The sequence below is a fragment of the Hylobates moloch genome, unplaced genomic scaffold, assembly GCF_009828535.3.
Source record: "Hylobates moloch isolate HMO894 unplaced genomic scaffold, HMol_V3 SCAFFOLD_1, whole genome shotgun sequence".
In the NCBI taxonomy this organism is placed as follows: domain Eukaryota; kingdom Metazoa; phylum Chordata; class Mammalia; order Primates; family Hylobatidae; genus Hylobates; species Hylobates moloch.
This window is the reverse complement of record NW_026652276.1, coordinates 69,743,795-69,759,118: the sequence shown is the minus strand read 5'-3', so window position 1 is coordinate 69,759,118 and position 15,324 is coordinate 69,743,795. Positions and strand designations below refer to the sequence as shown.

Below are 15,324 nucleotides of genomic sequence, written 5' to 3'. Positions count from 1 at the left end.
GCTTGTTAAAATAGAGGTGACTGGGCTCCACCGCCAGAACTTCTGATTCTGGAGGGCTGTGGGAAGCCTCAGCATTCGCATGGGTAACAAATTCCCAGGTGACTCTGAAGCTGCTGGTCTAGGAACCACGCTGAGAACTGCTGTTTTATGCAATGGTCCTCAACCCTGACTACACATTAGAACCACGTGAGGAGATATTAAACAACACGCATGCCCAGGGCCTCCCAAGACCAAGTAAATGAGAAACTCTTGCAGGGGAGTCTCAGGTACTGGTCTTTTTTGTTTCTTAGAAGTTGCTGCTAGGATGAGAACCATTACAATAAGAGGAGCTGATGCCAGAGATGCAAAGGGGAGTGAGATTTAAGGAGAGTGCCTTGACTCAAAATCTCCTCTATAGGTTTTGTATTTTATGGGAAGAATGCATGTTTTAATATTTAAGCAGCATTTAAAATATTTCAAAAGCACATTAATATATGTCTCATGTCCCCAGAATCTATTGTTAGTCAAATATTAAAGAATTATAATAGCCATAATAACAGCAAACTTTCATTTCTAGTTGCTACAACTGGGTGGCTAGAAATTTAATTACGCTATTTTTTATGGCAAGATGAATGTGCTATTTGCTATGAGAGAATAAAAATTTGCAGTATTTGAGCACAGCAAAAACGTAATAAATGGCATGGAAAACATATTCCTTATCAAGAGAATAATTATCAGGAAACCTCAGCTGAGTAAAACTAGAGCTTCTTAGTGAACCTGAGCTGTAAGTTAGTTTGTACTTGGAAACAAACGCTTCAGTTCCTGCAAGTAGTCAACTGAATCGTTCATATTTTTTTTAAGACACCTGATTTTTGAGTACAGACATCATCTGATTTTTTTTTTTTTTTTTACTGTTCAGATTGTAAATGTTAAAATTAGTGCACTGGATTGTTATTCCGTGAGACCACTCAGTCTCTGTGGGACTCAGGTAATTGCAACTGATTTTCGGGCTAGACTTCAGTCTTTTCAGGTTTCTTTTCCTGCTGTCTAGCACGGCACTCGGCACAGAATAGATGCTCCACAAATATTTACCAATTTAACTGAAAATTATTGCTGTATTTCAGAAGAACTAAATGTGCTTTTTTCTTTTTCTTAATTTAATTTTTATTTGTACGAAGTAATAGATGCATATAGTGTTAGAAGTCATGGCTTATGACAACAGCAACAAAAAAATCGGCCACTTGTTCCATCTTCCTCACCCTCCAAATTCTGCTTCCCAGACACAAGCACTTTCTGCTCTGTTAGTGTTGTTTCTTCTGGTATTTCTATCCACATTTTTGTGTCAAAGTCATCACAAAAGTTGTCTTGATAAAAACAGATACTATGTTTTGATTAAAAACAACAGCAACAATAAGCTGAGCTTTAATGAAAACTTCTCAGACAATGCGCGACTGTCCAGATGAATCAGTCAAATGAGTTCCCTGAGTCGCCTGATTTATAAAATTTGCTGGAGTGGAGTTAGTCGTGGGATGGTTGATGTAGGAGTCAGAGTTAGAATCTGGGCAAGAACTGGTGAAGATTTGTAAGCCCAGGTACCCAGGGTAACTTGTTTGGTACATGGGTAAGGCTACTTATTGGAGCAGTCTGTGGTTTTCTCCTTCCAGAGTCTGTGAGTCCAAAAGAGCTGCTAACTAGTTTATCCTGTTTTATTTTTATTTTTTTGGAACACGAGGGTTCTATTTCTACTTCTAGTTCTGTTAATTTTGCTTTACATATTTTGAGTCTATCATTAGATACATGCACATTTAGAATAGTTCTATGTTCTTGGTGAATTGAGCTCTTTATTATTATGAGATGTTCCTTTTTACCTCTAGAAATGCTTATTATTTTAAAAGACAGTTCATTTAGATGTACTTACATATGTCTGTTTTAGCTGAATACACTTTGCCTGAAGGATTCCCTTTAGTATTGTGTTTAGTATATATCTTCTGGTGACAATATTCTTAGTGTTGGTTTGTTGACAATGTTACTATTTCTCTTAATTTTGAAAATATTTTCACCGGGTATGTTATCTTCCTCCAAAAAGGATTTACATGTGCTTAGGGCCAAGGACTAGGTTAGGGGCGCTGGTAATACAAGTGAATTTGATTTAAGTGACTCAAAGACGACTGGCTTATTTTAATTCACCTCTGTTCCTAGGGTGCATTGCTTCCGGGTTCCAACCTAAAGACAGAGGGATGGCCGGGCGCAGTGGCTCATGCCTGTAATCCCAGCACTTTGGGAGGCCGAGGCGGGTGGATTACTTGAGGTCAGAAATTCAAGACCAGCCTGGCCAAGATGGTGAAACCCCGTCTCTACAAACATACAAAAAATTAACAGCGCGTGATGGCGGATGCCTGTAATCCCAGCTACTCGGGAGGCTGGGGCGGAAGAATTGCTTGAAACCGGGAGGCGGAGGTTACAGTGAGCCGAGATCGTGCCATTGCACTCCAGCCTGGGCAACAGACCGAGACTCTGTTAAAAAAAAAAAAAAAAAAAAAAAAGACAGAGGGATTTGCCAGGGCCCCTTTCATTGTTAGACCCTGAACTACAATTGTTGTCTCGCTTACCCCATTAATCTACCAAAAGCTCTGCTCAGCTTCTCTGCCTCGTAACTGCCTTTTTTTTTTTTTTTTTTTTTTTTTTAATCGGCAGGTGCTTCCAAGAGAAAAGCAGCCAAAAGTGCTGGGCTCATTTCTCTAGGTTTCCTCCTTCTTTTGGATTTTGGCCCTATAATCTTTCACTGATTTGAATGCAAACAGATTTTTAAAAAAATTGTATTCAGCTTTCCTAGGAGCTCTCACTAGGATAGATGATTGGAATTATCTAGATCACCATGATTGAGGGCAAAACCATTGGTACCCTGCCCATATTCTCTTGGCAATACCTTTTCTGTGTATGCCGATTTTATGGTTTATTCCATCTCATTGTAGACTGTAGTGAGATGAAAAGTGTGTCCCCCCAAAATATCAGTTCCTTATCCCTGGAAACTTTAAATGTTACCTTATAAGGAAAAAAAAATTTTTTTGCACGTGTGATTAAATCTAGGAGACTGAGATGGGGAAGACTATGCCGGATTACTTGGGTGTGACCTGAATGCCATCCCAACCGTCCTTATGAGACAGAAACAGAGGGAGATTTTGCACACGTATGCAGAGGAGAAGGCAATATGAAGACAGAGGCAAAGGTGAGAGTGATGCAGCCACAAGGCAAGGGAAGCCAGCAACCACTGGGAGTTGAGTTGAAAGAGTCAAGCAACAGATTCTCCTCTAAATACTTTGAAGGAGTACAGTCCAGTTGACACCTTGATTTCAGCCCAGTGATACTGATTTTGGACCTCTGGCCCCCAGGACTGTGAGAGAATATATTTTTGTGGTTTTAAGCCACCCAGTTTCTAGTAATTTGTTACTGCAGCCACAGAAAACATACCTAGATTGTTTCCATCAAAGCCATCTTTATATCATTTTCCTATCTCATTTAATTAAATACCATAAAACACCTGGCAGGTTCAAAGCCTTGAGTCCCTGTCCTTCAGAAACTCACAGTCTGCTATCATAAGTAATTCTGATCCAACCCGACAATAATAAGCAGGTGTTAAAATTAAAATAAAAAAATCAAAGAAAATATGGGAGAGGGAGAAATTAATTTTAGCTGAGGGAACCCAGGAAGTCATCTTAGATAGGATGCTATTTAAAGATCTTTTACTGCCTTCTAACTCCTCACACTTTGTGTTTTTATGTAAGTTTTCGTCACTCTTTCTTTTTCCTTTTTTCTTTTTCTTTTTTTTTTTTTTTGGATGGAGTCTCACTGTGTTGCCTAGCCAGGCTGGTGTGCAGTTGTGCGATCTCGGCTCACCGCAACCTCTGCCTCCCAAGTTCAAGCGATTCTCCTGCCTCATCCTCTCAAGTACCTGGGATTACAGGCACATGCCACCACACCCGGCTAATTTTTTGTATTTTTAGTAGAGACAGGGTTTCACCATGTTAGCTAGGCTGGTCTCGAACTCCTGACCTCAAGTGATCTGCCCGCCTTGGCCTCCCAAAGTGCTGGGATTACAGATGTGAGCCACCGTGCCCGGTCTACTTTTTCTCTTGTAATTGCTTTCATTTCATTTAACAAAGGAATACTGTAAAATAGGGTTTAAGAGCATGTTCTCACGGTTCCACTTCCCCTCTGTTTATTCTTACTGTGCTTGACATGGCTTTAGAGAAGGGGACACTCCAAGGGCTCCTGGCATGACAGTGATGGTGAGACTTCCCACAGGGAAGTGGTGTCTCCTTCCCACAGGGCTCCCAGGGACTCTGTCTTCTAGTGAAAGAAAGGCAGCTGACAGTATGAAAAGGGGCTGTTTTCAGTCGGGGTTTTGTGACAGTTGGGGTCCATGTGTCAGAATGACTGAGTTGGGCTGAAAGGGATTACTTTCTCATTTCTTCTCAAAATACAGGGCGGTTTAAGGGGTACATTGAGAATCACAGGGAATGCCAAGGTTTACAATCTCTGTAAAGGGAAGTAGTATTTTCAGGAGAGCCCACAAGAGGGCAGTATTAAGGAAGGATCAATTTCTACAGGTTCTACAGCGTGTGAGAGCCAGGGTATACTCTTGAGCCCACATCCAAAGCACCACAGTCTTTAAAAATGCCATGCTCAGCCTTACAAAAACCCAGATGCTTATGTGCCTTATTTTAGCATGTACCCACCTGTAAGGTATGGGGAAACAACCAAAGGCCATATATGTGTATAAAATTACAACCCTGTGTAGACAGACGCCCTCCCTCATCTGTCTCCCACTTTGGGAGGCTGAGTGAAGAAATGGTCACCTAGAACTGTAGCCAGGATTGAACAAAGAAGTTCTAGAAACTTTTCCCCGTACTCTTGAGGTAAAAAGTTATGGAGTCCCAAGATCAACTGAATACAAAGAATTGGAAATCACATCAGTTCTACAAGCTCAAAGAAGAACACAAACGCCAGGATCTGCTTCTAACAAACAGAGAAAACAAAGGCCAGCAAAAAAGGTGGAAAATTTTATAGGACTCAGTAATCAGAAAAGAAAGATTAAAATGTGAATATTTAAATAGGCAGTGAGGAAACTGACCATCTCATATACTGTTGTGAGTTAATGGTTGATACACTTTGAGGAGGCAGATTTATCCATATCTATTAAATTTTGTATAAAATGTACAAAAAATATGTACAAAATTTAATGCAAGTCTAATTATAGGGATGTATCCTTCAAAAATACCCACAAAGGTATCCAAAGTTCAAGGATTTGCCTTGAAAATTTTGCTAAAACATTTAAGGTCCAACAGTCCCTTTCTTCCTATAGATTGATCTTCTTACAGAATGATTCCTATAGGAATTTCTGGGTGCCCAGCCTTTTGCATCATTAATTCTTGACATTTTAAGTCTGCACAAATCTCTGGTGTTTGCCCAACCCTGGGAATCGTTGAGTGAAACTCTCTCTATTCTGCCCTATCTTATTACTGTCACCTAAGTACAGGTCCTGCCACTGTATGCTTCGCTTTACCATAATCCAGGCTTTCTGAAAGATCCATTACTCAGTTTGACTCAGGCTTGTACTCAGTCGTGATGTGGAGTAAAATTGTCATAAGCCTCTAATACTTAGAGTTAATCTTCACTCAATTTAAATGATGGTTGTATCAGACTGTCGGTTTTAATCATGCTTAACAAGAAATACTGAATGAAGAAACTGTTTATACAAGTAACTTTGCAAATGTTAAGGATGGGATTAACCATTACCCTCTGTTTGAAAAGGAAGAATAAAGAATATTTACAAAACAGTTGCTCTATAGTTTAAGTTAAATATACTTATTCTGTACTTTGCCTTTGTAAAGTTGAGTTTCTAAATCTGTTTACAGAAAAGGGCACAGAACTTACTTGTAGTATGGAGAATTGTGAGGTTTTCAAATAAATGTTTTACTTTGAAAGGAAGAAGCCTGTAGATTCTCATGCAGTTGTAAGAAATAATACAGAGAGACCCCACTGGCCCTTTACCCAGTTTCCCCCAGTGGTAAGATCTATAGTATGTCAGTTATCACAACCAGGATATTAAGGTTGACACAGTCAAGATAAAGAACATTTCTGTCACCACAAAGATCTCTCATGTGGCTTGGTAATATCCACACCCATGTCCCTCCTTACTACTTAACCTTTTGCAACTGAATCTGTCCTCCATTTCTACAATTTTGTTACTTCAGGATGTCCTTTCAATGGAATTGATATAAGGCTACAGTGTAAAACCTTTTAGGATTGCCTTTTTTTTTTTTTTCACTCAGAGGAATTATTGGTGATTCGTTTCTAGTGTGTTTGTAATTGCTTATTGTAACATTTTTATGATGATTACTTTCAAATCTTTGTCAGACAATTCCAACATCTCTGTCATCCTGATCTTGGTGTTGGTGTCTGTCAATTTTTTTTTTCTTTGAGACAGGGCCTAGCTCTGTTGCCCAGGCCGGAGTGCAGTGGCACAATCTCAGCTCACTGCAGCCTTGACCTTGCCAGGCTCAGGTGATCCTCCCACTTCAGTATGCAGAGTAGCTGGGACCATGGGCATGTGCCACCATGCCTGGCTAATTGGTGTTTGTGTTTTTATAGGGACAGGGTCTCACTATGTTGCCCAGGCTGGTCTCAAACTTCTGGGCTCAAGTGATCTGCCCGCCTCAGCCTCCCAAAGTGCTGGGATTACAGGTGTGAGCACCCATGCCGGGCTTCAACTGTCTTTTCTCATCCTTTTTGGGTATTCTGTTTGTGCCTCTGGCCCTTATTTGAGCTTTCTGTCTTAGCAGTCTTTTGGTACCTCTTTGACAGGGCAGGTGGGGAGGGAAGCCACTCCATTACTGGCCAGTGGGGGTAACATTCCAGGCTTCCCTCTCAGCTTTCATCCGCATCCTCCAGGGGGAGGGACTCCTCGTTCCTGCTGGGTGAGGTGGGAGTTCCAGCTCCCCACTCCACCTCCACTGACACCACCAGCTAGGAGGGAGTTACTGCTTCCTTTGTGGCCTCCATTGACACCATGGGGGTGGGAGGTGGCCTTGTTTCCGCTGGGCACGGGCAGAAGTTTTGACTGTCTGGTAGGCCTCGTCTGATACCCCACCAGCAGGGAAGGTTTGGGAGGCTTTGTTTTTCTGGATGTGAGTCCAAGTCTGGGTTCCCTATGTGGTCTCCACTGCCACCACAGGGTGTGGGGACTTCCTTATCACCTGTCAGGGATGAAAGTCCTGATCCCTGCTTAGTCTCCTCAGATTCCACCCTGGGAGCGGGAGGAAGGTTGGGGCACTTTGTCATTACAGCATGGTGTGGTTGGAAGTCTAGGCTCCCCAGCAGACTTGGGCTGGCATGGGCGGGAGCGGGACCACAGTTTGTCTAGGATGTTTGACTAGGCTAGAGTGGAAATCGTCTGAAAGTTTTCTGATTTGCCAGGGTACCCCTTTCCTAGTCCTCTGGCTAGAGAGCAGAGGTTTGTTGGGCGTTTATTGTCTGCACAGGACTCCTTGGTGCTTCCAGGCTGCCAGCTTCGACAGCTCCGGGTCTGGGATATACGAGACTAAAGCAAAACCCAGGAACTCACAGCTGTGTCATTCCCTGGGTCCTGAGGTCCCTGACCAGTCTGTCTTCTTCACTCCACCTTTCAGAATCTTATGTTCATTTCATATATAATGTTCAAGGTTTTGGGTTATACATAGCGGGAGGAATAGGGAAAAGTATGTCCACTCCATCTTTCCAGAAACAAAAGTCTTGAGAATTGTGTGTTAATAGTTATTTTCTGAAAACCATTGATTTACAACTACGGACCGCACATTTGTTGTAGGAATCTTCATTTGTTAGAAAATAGAAATCTGTTTGCTTAAAGTTCTAAAGTTTCCACAGAAAAATGGAATTTACAAGTCCACATTATACTAACTATGATAATTCTCCAACCAGTATATAAGAACTGTGGAAGAGTGAAACAGAGTGCTTAGGGAGTGGGGAATACATGGAGGATAAAACCATTTGGAAAAATGACCAGCCAGGCGTGGTGGCTCACACCTGTGTCTCAGCACTTTCAGAGGGCGAGGTGAGCAGATTGCTTCAGTCCAGGAGTTCAAGACCATCCTGGGAAACATGGGGAAACCCTGTCTCTACAAAAAATTAGCTGGGCATAGTGCATCTGTAGTCCCAGCTATTTGGGAGGCTGAGGTGGGTGGATCACCTGAGCCTGGGCGGTAGAGGCTGCAGTGAGCAATAATTGTGCCACTGCAGTCCAGCCTGGGTGACAGAGTGAAAAAAAAAAAAAGAAAAGAAAAATTGCCAACAGGATTTAGTGATAGACAATTAAATTAAAACTATGGTTGTTAGTAACTCTAAGGAAAACAAAAACTTGTTTTTTGTTGATATTTAAATTGTCATAATAATACAATTGCTTTAACTGTAGGGGGAGGACAGTAGCAAGAGAAGTGTGTGAGTACATGTGTGGCTTGGTTTAAGAGAGTTAAATCATCAACTATTTTAATAGTTTCTCACTAAATAATGACAAAAAAGATAAATTAAGAAATAGCAGTATACATATATCATTGGGAAATATGGAAATAAATCCTGGGAGAAACAGCCAAAATAATTGATACAGGTTGAGTATTCCTTATGTGAAAGGCTTGGGATCAGAAGTGTTTTGGACTTCAGATTTTTTTGATTTTGAAGTATTTGTACATATATATAACATGAAAAATCCTAGGGATGGGACCCAAGTCTAAACAAAATTTATTTATGTTTCATATTCACCTTATACATATAGGCTGAAGGTAATTTCAGTTTTCTCTTGGGAATGCTGAATAAACTAGTGTTGTCCACCTGTGTTTTGACTGGGACCCATCACATGAGGTCAGGTATGGAACTTTCCATCTGTGGCGTCATGTTGGTATTCAGCAAGTTTCAGATTTTGGAACATTTTGCACTTTGGATTTTCGGATTAGGGATGCTCAACCTGTAATTGATAGCTTCAGTCAGAGATGGGACAAAAAGACAGCTGATAAAGAGATTTGTTGTTTCTCTCTCTTTTTTTTTGTAGCCATTTAGCACTATGTTTTTAAACCTTTGCAGGTATAATGATGTCATAAAATAAAAATTAATTGGAAAATAGTTAAGGGTATTTAGGTATTTAAAAAACAGTGGATGGATAAAACAATACATCTACTACCACCACCACCCTAAGCCATCTTTTCTCCTGGGGTCCTAGCCTCTCGTCTTGTGGGACCATCTCTCCTCACAACTTGCTTTCAGCTATTTCAGCTCCTCTCAGTTTCTCAGCCCCTCACTATTTCAGAAACTCAAACATCTGATTTTTCTTATTCAGAGAAATATAGATTCTTATATTTCATTAACGTCATCCCTGAGTGCTAAGTGAGTCCACCTACCAAATGACCCATCAATGTGTTTTGTTGAAAAAAGAAATGAAGTTAGTTCTGTTAGGGAAAAGGAAAGGCAAGGCTCATCCCAGATAAGTTTGCTGTCAGTCTTGAAGCTAATTCTTGCTTAATTTCAGCAAACTTTTCATACATTCTTTGTGAGGGTGGATGTGGAAAATACAGGTAGTCCTTGCTTGAATGGTTACATTGTGTACCAATTTCAGTTACTACTGTTCAGTTAAATAACAGCAGTCACCCAATGGCACAATTCAAATTTCAGTTACCATGGCTTATTAACTGTGAGAAATTCCATAAAGTGCCAACTTTGTTGCTAGCTCTTAGCTCACAAGTCACTATGTAAATAACATATACGCATCAATGATCAGCAACTGATCACATCACTTCTTCCAGTCTGTTCCTGATGGGTCACGGTGCATCTGTTATTCAATTCAGTGATGGACAGCAATGGTAGTATGGTCTTCTTATTGCTTAGTGATAAACCCATGTGACATTTTACAAAAATGGATAACTGAAAAAGACAGTTTGCCAACAAAGACGAAATTGCAACAAAGAAAAAAAGTGATAATACTGCAAATGAAATTTGAAGTGAACATAATGAAGTTATAGAGGAAATCGCTGACCTTGGGAATGTTGACCCTGCTACCACTGAAGAGATTCTGGATATGCAGCCAGGGGAACTTAGTGCAGGTGAACTCATGACGTAAGTGAGGAAAGTGGCTGTGAGGAAATGGATGAAGGTGTGCCAGAGGAAGCGATGCTGGAAAAAACTTCACAGTAAAGGCACTCTTAGAGATACTTCACCACACCCAAAATGCAAAGGGTAACATGTTGGAAGCTGATCCAAATTCAGAAAGGAGTATGACAATCAGCTGAGACATATGAAAGATGCTTGTTTTCTACCATGAGTTCTGCAACAAGAAGACTGCAAGCATTATTCAAAGTACTCTTAATATATTTTTCACAAAGAAATAAAACACTTTCATTCCAATGTTTCTTATATTTTAAATTACAATGTACTAAATAACATGCTAGTTTTAGTATTTTTTCATTTCCTCATACATGTATAACGGACAGAGTTTTAATGTTTTGACAACAATTATTAAAGGTCAGGAAAGTTATGAAGATTGCTTTGCATGGTTTAGGCATGCATGGTCCTTTTTATGGTCCTGCACTTCTGGGCAAAGCAAGGACTGGCTGTAAAGGAAATTAAGAAATTCATGTTTTCCTTCTTTTCTCTATACCGGCCTGCCCTCTACTGGAGGTGCCAGAGATCAGTGAAATTGTCAGACTGTCAAGCTACAGATAGGTAGTTCTCAACCTTTTATTCTTTTCAGCTCTACCCCTTCGCTGCCACCCTAGAGGAAGCAAACCATTCCCATGCAAAAGCAAGGATGCTCTAATTCTCAGTCGAGTGAGTCATTATATCCACATTGTGGAGAAGGCTCTCATGCCACTAAGCAATTACATCATGTAACTAAATTCTCTTAATGTGATTCTGTGCTCTGAGTGTAACCTGATACAAGCCTATTATTGGAAAGGACATTGGAAGTTATTTAGTCCAACTGGTGGCTATGCCAACTTTCACTGAAAAACTAAAATTTTTCCTAGGTTGTAAATGAGAGCTTACAGAGCATCCTCTTTAAGCCTAGATTGGAATTTTGACTATGCCAAATTTCCCCTCACATTTTCTTCTCTTGTTCCATTCCAGCAATTGTCCTCACTGGCTGGACAATTTACTCCTAGAAATGTTTAGCATTAATAGCGACATAAAGATGTCTCTTGTGACCAATAGAAAGAGCCATAGTATGTCAGTGTCTTTCCAGAACTTTCAGATCTGCTTCCAAACTATTTTAGTTCCAAGATAGTGCATTAATCTCCTCTTCCACTCTGTCCCTACCTTCCACCCTCACAGTTTACATTTCCAAATAAAGTAACAATTTTTTGCCCAGCAGTTTAGTACAAGCAGTTTAGGTCCACAGGAAATGCTTAATAAATAATTGTTAAATGTGTGAATAAACTAATATATTTCCATTCCTTAATGGAAGCAACCAAAATTATCACATGGTAATGAGAATAGGAATTTGGATGCAGGCAAATTGTGCATCTATAAATTTATAGAAGGCTGTCAAGACATCTCTCTATGGCTGGGTACAGTGGCTTACACCTGTAATCCCAGAACTTTGGGAGGCAGAGGCTGGTGAATCCCTTGAGTCCAGGAACTTGAGACCAGTCTGGGCAACATAGTGAAATGCTCTCTCTACATAAAAATTAAAAAATTAGCCAGGCATGGTGGTGCAGGCCTCTTGTCCCAGCTACTTGGGAGGATGAGGTGAGAGGATCACTTGAGCCCGAAAGGTTGAGGCTGCGGTGAGCTGTAATTGCACCATTGCACTCCAGCCAGGGCAACAAGTGAGACCCTATCTCAAAAAAAAAAAAAGAGTTCCCTTTGCTCAAAAGGAGGGGAAGAGATTATAGAAGATTTAGGAATATGTTCTTATCTGTCTTATATTTTTGTTGTTGTTGAACGATGTTACCTATATATTAGTTACATATATTTACATATATATAATGTACATATATTTACATTTATTTGTGTATAGAGTCATATTAAGACTGTTAAGGTTATAGGTGGAAAAGACTAGGTTAGAAACTATTGTCTTAAACCTCTAAGATTCTGAATTGTCTGTTTCGTTAGAACCCATTGGTTTTCAGTTTCCCCTGTAATAAATTCTAACAAATATAAAAAGAACAAGATAAGTGAGTACTTTTATTTCTAACTTGCAATAGTTCACAAGTAATTTAACATATAATATGGCTTTTACTATTACTGTTGTCATGGGATCCTTAGGTTGTCACTTCACCAGCCAGGAACCTCTGTGGCTGCTGGCACCTTTGCCTGAGTTTTGCTTGGGCCGCTGGGCTTGTTCTGCTCACTTGGCCTGGCAGGCTTCACTTGGCTTTCGCTACTGGCCCTGATCCCACGGCTGCCAAGGGCAAGCTAGGCACAGGGCGGTGAGGGGTGTGTGAGCGAGCACGGGGTCCAGCCACTGCACACAGCCAGGCATGCCAGCTGCGGCGGTGTGGGCAGTTCCAGGTGCCGGCATGAGCACTGGCTTCCTGCTAGGCTGTGGCTGGACCAGGTGTACTGCAAGCGGCTTCCACTGTGGTCACCAGGAAATGCAGTGGCACCTGAAGCTTGGAGATACCAGGAACTGTAGAGCCCCAAAGAGGGTGTCACAGCCCTGGGGAACTCCTAGGTCTGGGCTTCCCAAAGAGCTTCAGCTCTTCTCTCCTTGTTGCCCACAATGTGGCAAGCAGGGGTGGAGGGTGTGTTTCAAGCCTGTTTGTGTTACAGCTCTTTCAGTCCCAGCATTCAGCAGGTCCCAAGTTCTTGTCCCACGTCCTGTCCCACATCCAGAAAGAATGAGGTACGCAGATAACTGCAGGGTGAGCAAGGTGAAGAGGTGCTTTATTGAGCAGCAGTTCAGCTCTCAGGAGACCCGAAGTGGGTAGCTCCTTTCTGCAGGCAGGCTGTCCAAATGTCTCTGTAGCCATCAGCAGAGAGGAGACCTGGAGTGGGTAGCTCCCATCTGCAGGCAGGTCTTTCTGATGTCTCTGCAGTCCTCAGTGGAGAGGAGACCTGGAGTACCTGGAGTGGGTAGGTCCTATCCAGAGGTAGGTTGTACAGAGGAGTGTGCAGCTCTCAGCAGAGAGGAGACTCATGGTGGGTAGCTCTGCTCTGCAGGGAGGTCGTCCAGTCATCTGTCCAAGCCCGGGTTTTTATGGGCTTCAGAGAGCGGGAGGTATGTGCTGACTGGTCCATGAGCAGCCATGTGTGGGCTTGGAAAAAGTACCGTAAGTTTTCACTCCAGTCCACGGAACTCGCAGCCTGGTCCCCAGGCTTCAGGTGGGGTTTTATGGGGGACTTGCTCCTTTCTGCCCAGGAGCCTGTCTGCCTCCTGCCACTGTTCATAGTGCCCAGGCTGTTCGAGCTGAGGGGTGCCTGCAGGCCCATGCCAAGCTGCCCATAGTGCCCCCTTGGCCACTCTCTCATACTTGTTGGTGCCCAAAGTCTGGAGGGGGCCGAGGAGGCAGGGGGCTGGTGTGTCAGCACTGCCCTGAGCATGTGCACACCCAGCCCGGTTGTGACAGCACCTGGGCTTGGTCACAACTTTGCTCTGAAATTGGAGCGGGTGCTGGGAGCAGGGAGAGGCCAGGCAATGCGGGCAGGCACTTCCGTGTCTGTGCGTACAGGGGGACTTCATGGGCCCCCAGAAGCACAAGGATGCCCAGGTCCTGCAGCTGGGTGGCTGCAGCTATGTCCGGGAGGGCAAAGTTCCCGCCCCTTCAACTGGGAAGCCGATGTGGATCCCATCTGTTCCCGGCTCCCCCGGCTCCATGGAGTGCACAGCCCTGGCTGCAGCTGGTGTCTTTTCAGCAGCCTCTCCAGATGGGCCACTGCTGCCATCACTATTACACAAGTTTTTTTCCTCGCAAGAGCTGCACAGACACCTCTGGCCACAAGGAAAGTTATCATGCCCATTTTATATTTGGAGAAAAGACGACAGATGAAGAAATGGAAATAAATGCCTGATTTTACAGTAGATCTGGGAACAAAACAATGGTACCACTAATTTATTTCACTTCATTAGAGTAGTATTTTTTTGTTGCTAGCGTACTCCTTAAAATAGTTTTGAAAAACAATGTGCCTTCTCACACATTTTTATGTTAACATCTGAAATTTTTCTTTTAAATAGTAACAAAAGATATAATTATAAATATTGACACTTTTTAACAAAAACCTATGACATCACTCTTTTCAACACATACGATATAATCTAAATACCAGAACAGTTTTATATGCTCTATCTTAACTTTAAAAATATATGAACAATCTCTCTTCTAACATTAGGAAAGTTTACATTGTTCCTGTTTCCCCTTGACCTTGTATTTCCATTTTACTTTACCCACAAAATTTTTTCTTTATATTTGAAAGTTTTTTTAGAATTAATTATATTACCATACTTTTCTGTATCAAAAATATGCCTATGTTGAAATTAAAATGTATGTTTTCTTTATTGATAAAGCTGAGTGGTAAAATTTTCTTCTAGATTTTGTATCACAGTTATTAATATACAATTAAATATAACAAAATAAATGTATTATTAAATTTGATAATCAAGATAACAAGTAAAATGTTACTGGAACTATGTCTGTTAATGAGATGAATGGAGTTTTTTCCTTTTTAAATTAGGTTATATGTCAATAGATAGGGATTACTTATTGCTAGAATGTGACTGGATACTGTGGTAATTGACAGCAAAAAGAAATTATTGGACATTTTTATGTGTATGGCTTATAGAAGTTGTACTAATGACTATTTACAGTAGAATCCACAATCCAATTTTGTTCAGCTACTATACCTCTAAATAAGTACACTATAGGATAGAATAAACTGATAAAAACCAATAAGAGCAAACAGAAAATGCACCCAAATGAAAACTGAATATAGATTTTCTATAACTAATTATCTTTATGGAATAGTTATTTACGGAATTTCCCTATGAGTCTGAATAAATATACAAGAAAATATATAACACTAACTCACTTCTAATATATGTTCTGGATACTTGAAAATATAATGTTGACCAGCAGGAATAACTGGGGGAATTTGTATTCCTTTTTTCTTGAAATCACTTAGCTGAGACACAAACCAGTGTTTTGATCAAGGCAGCTTCCCTGTAGGCACTGACACCCCAGGGCAAGACCCCATAGCAAGATGCCTGATGGGTGAGAGGTTTGCCTTTACTTTAAGAAGTCGGGTCAAGGTGACTGGGAATGAGGAACTGGGAAGAGATGGAGCACTATGCCTTGCCCAAGTTCTCAGACA

The 15,324-nt window shown here is 41.4% G+C and overlaps 1 long non-coding RNA gene across 2 annotated transcripts in view; it reads right to left on the bottom strand.

Annotated features, from left to right (window-relative positions):
• Nucleotides 1-8,695: 8,695 nt before the first annotated feature.
• Nucleotides 8,696-15,324, bottom strand: part of LOC131383849 (uncharacterized) — a 26,830-nt gene continuing 20,201 nt past the window's right edge. For both annotated transcript variants that reach the window (XR_009214227.1, XR_009214228.1), the window contains one exon: nt 8,696-8,992. This is a non-coding gene — a long non-coding RNA (uncharacterized LOC131383849). The remainder of the gene's footprint in view (nt 8,993-15,324) is intronic.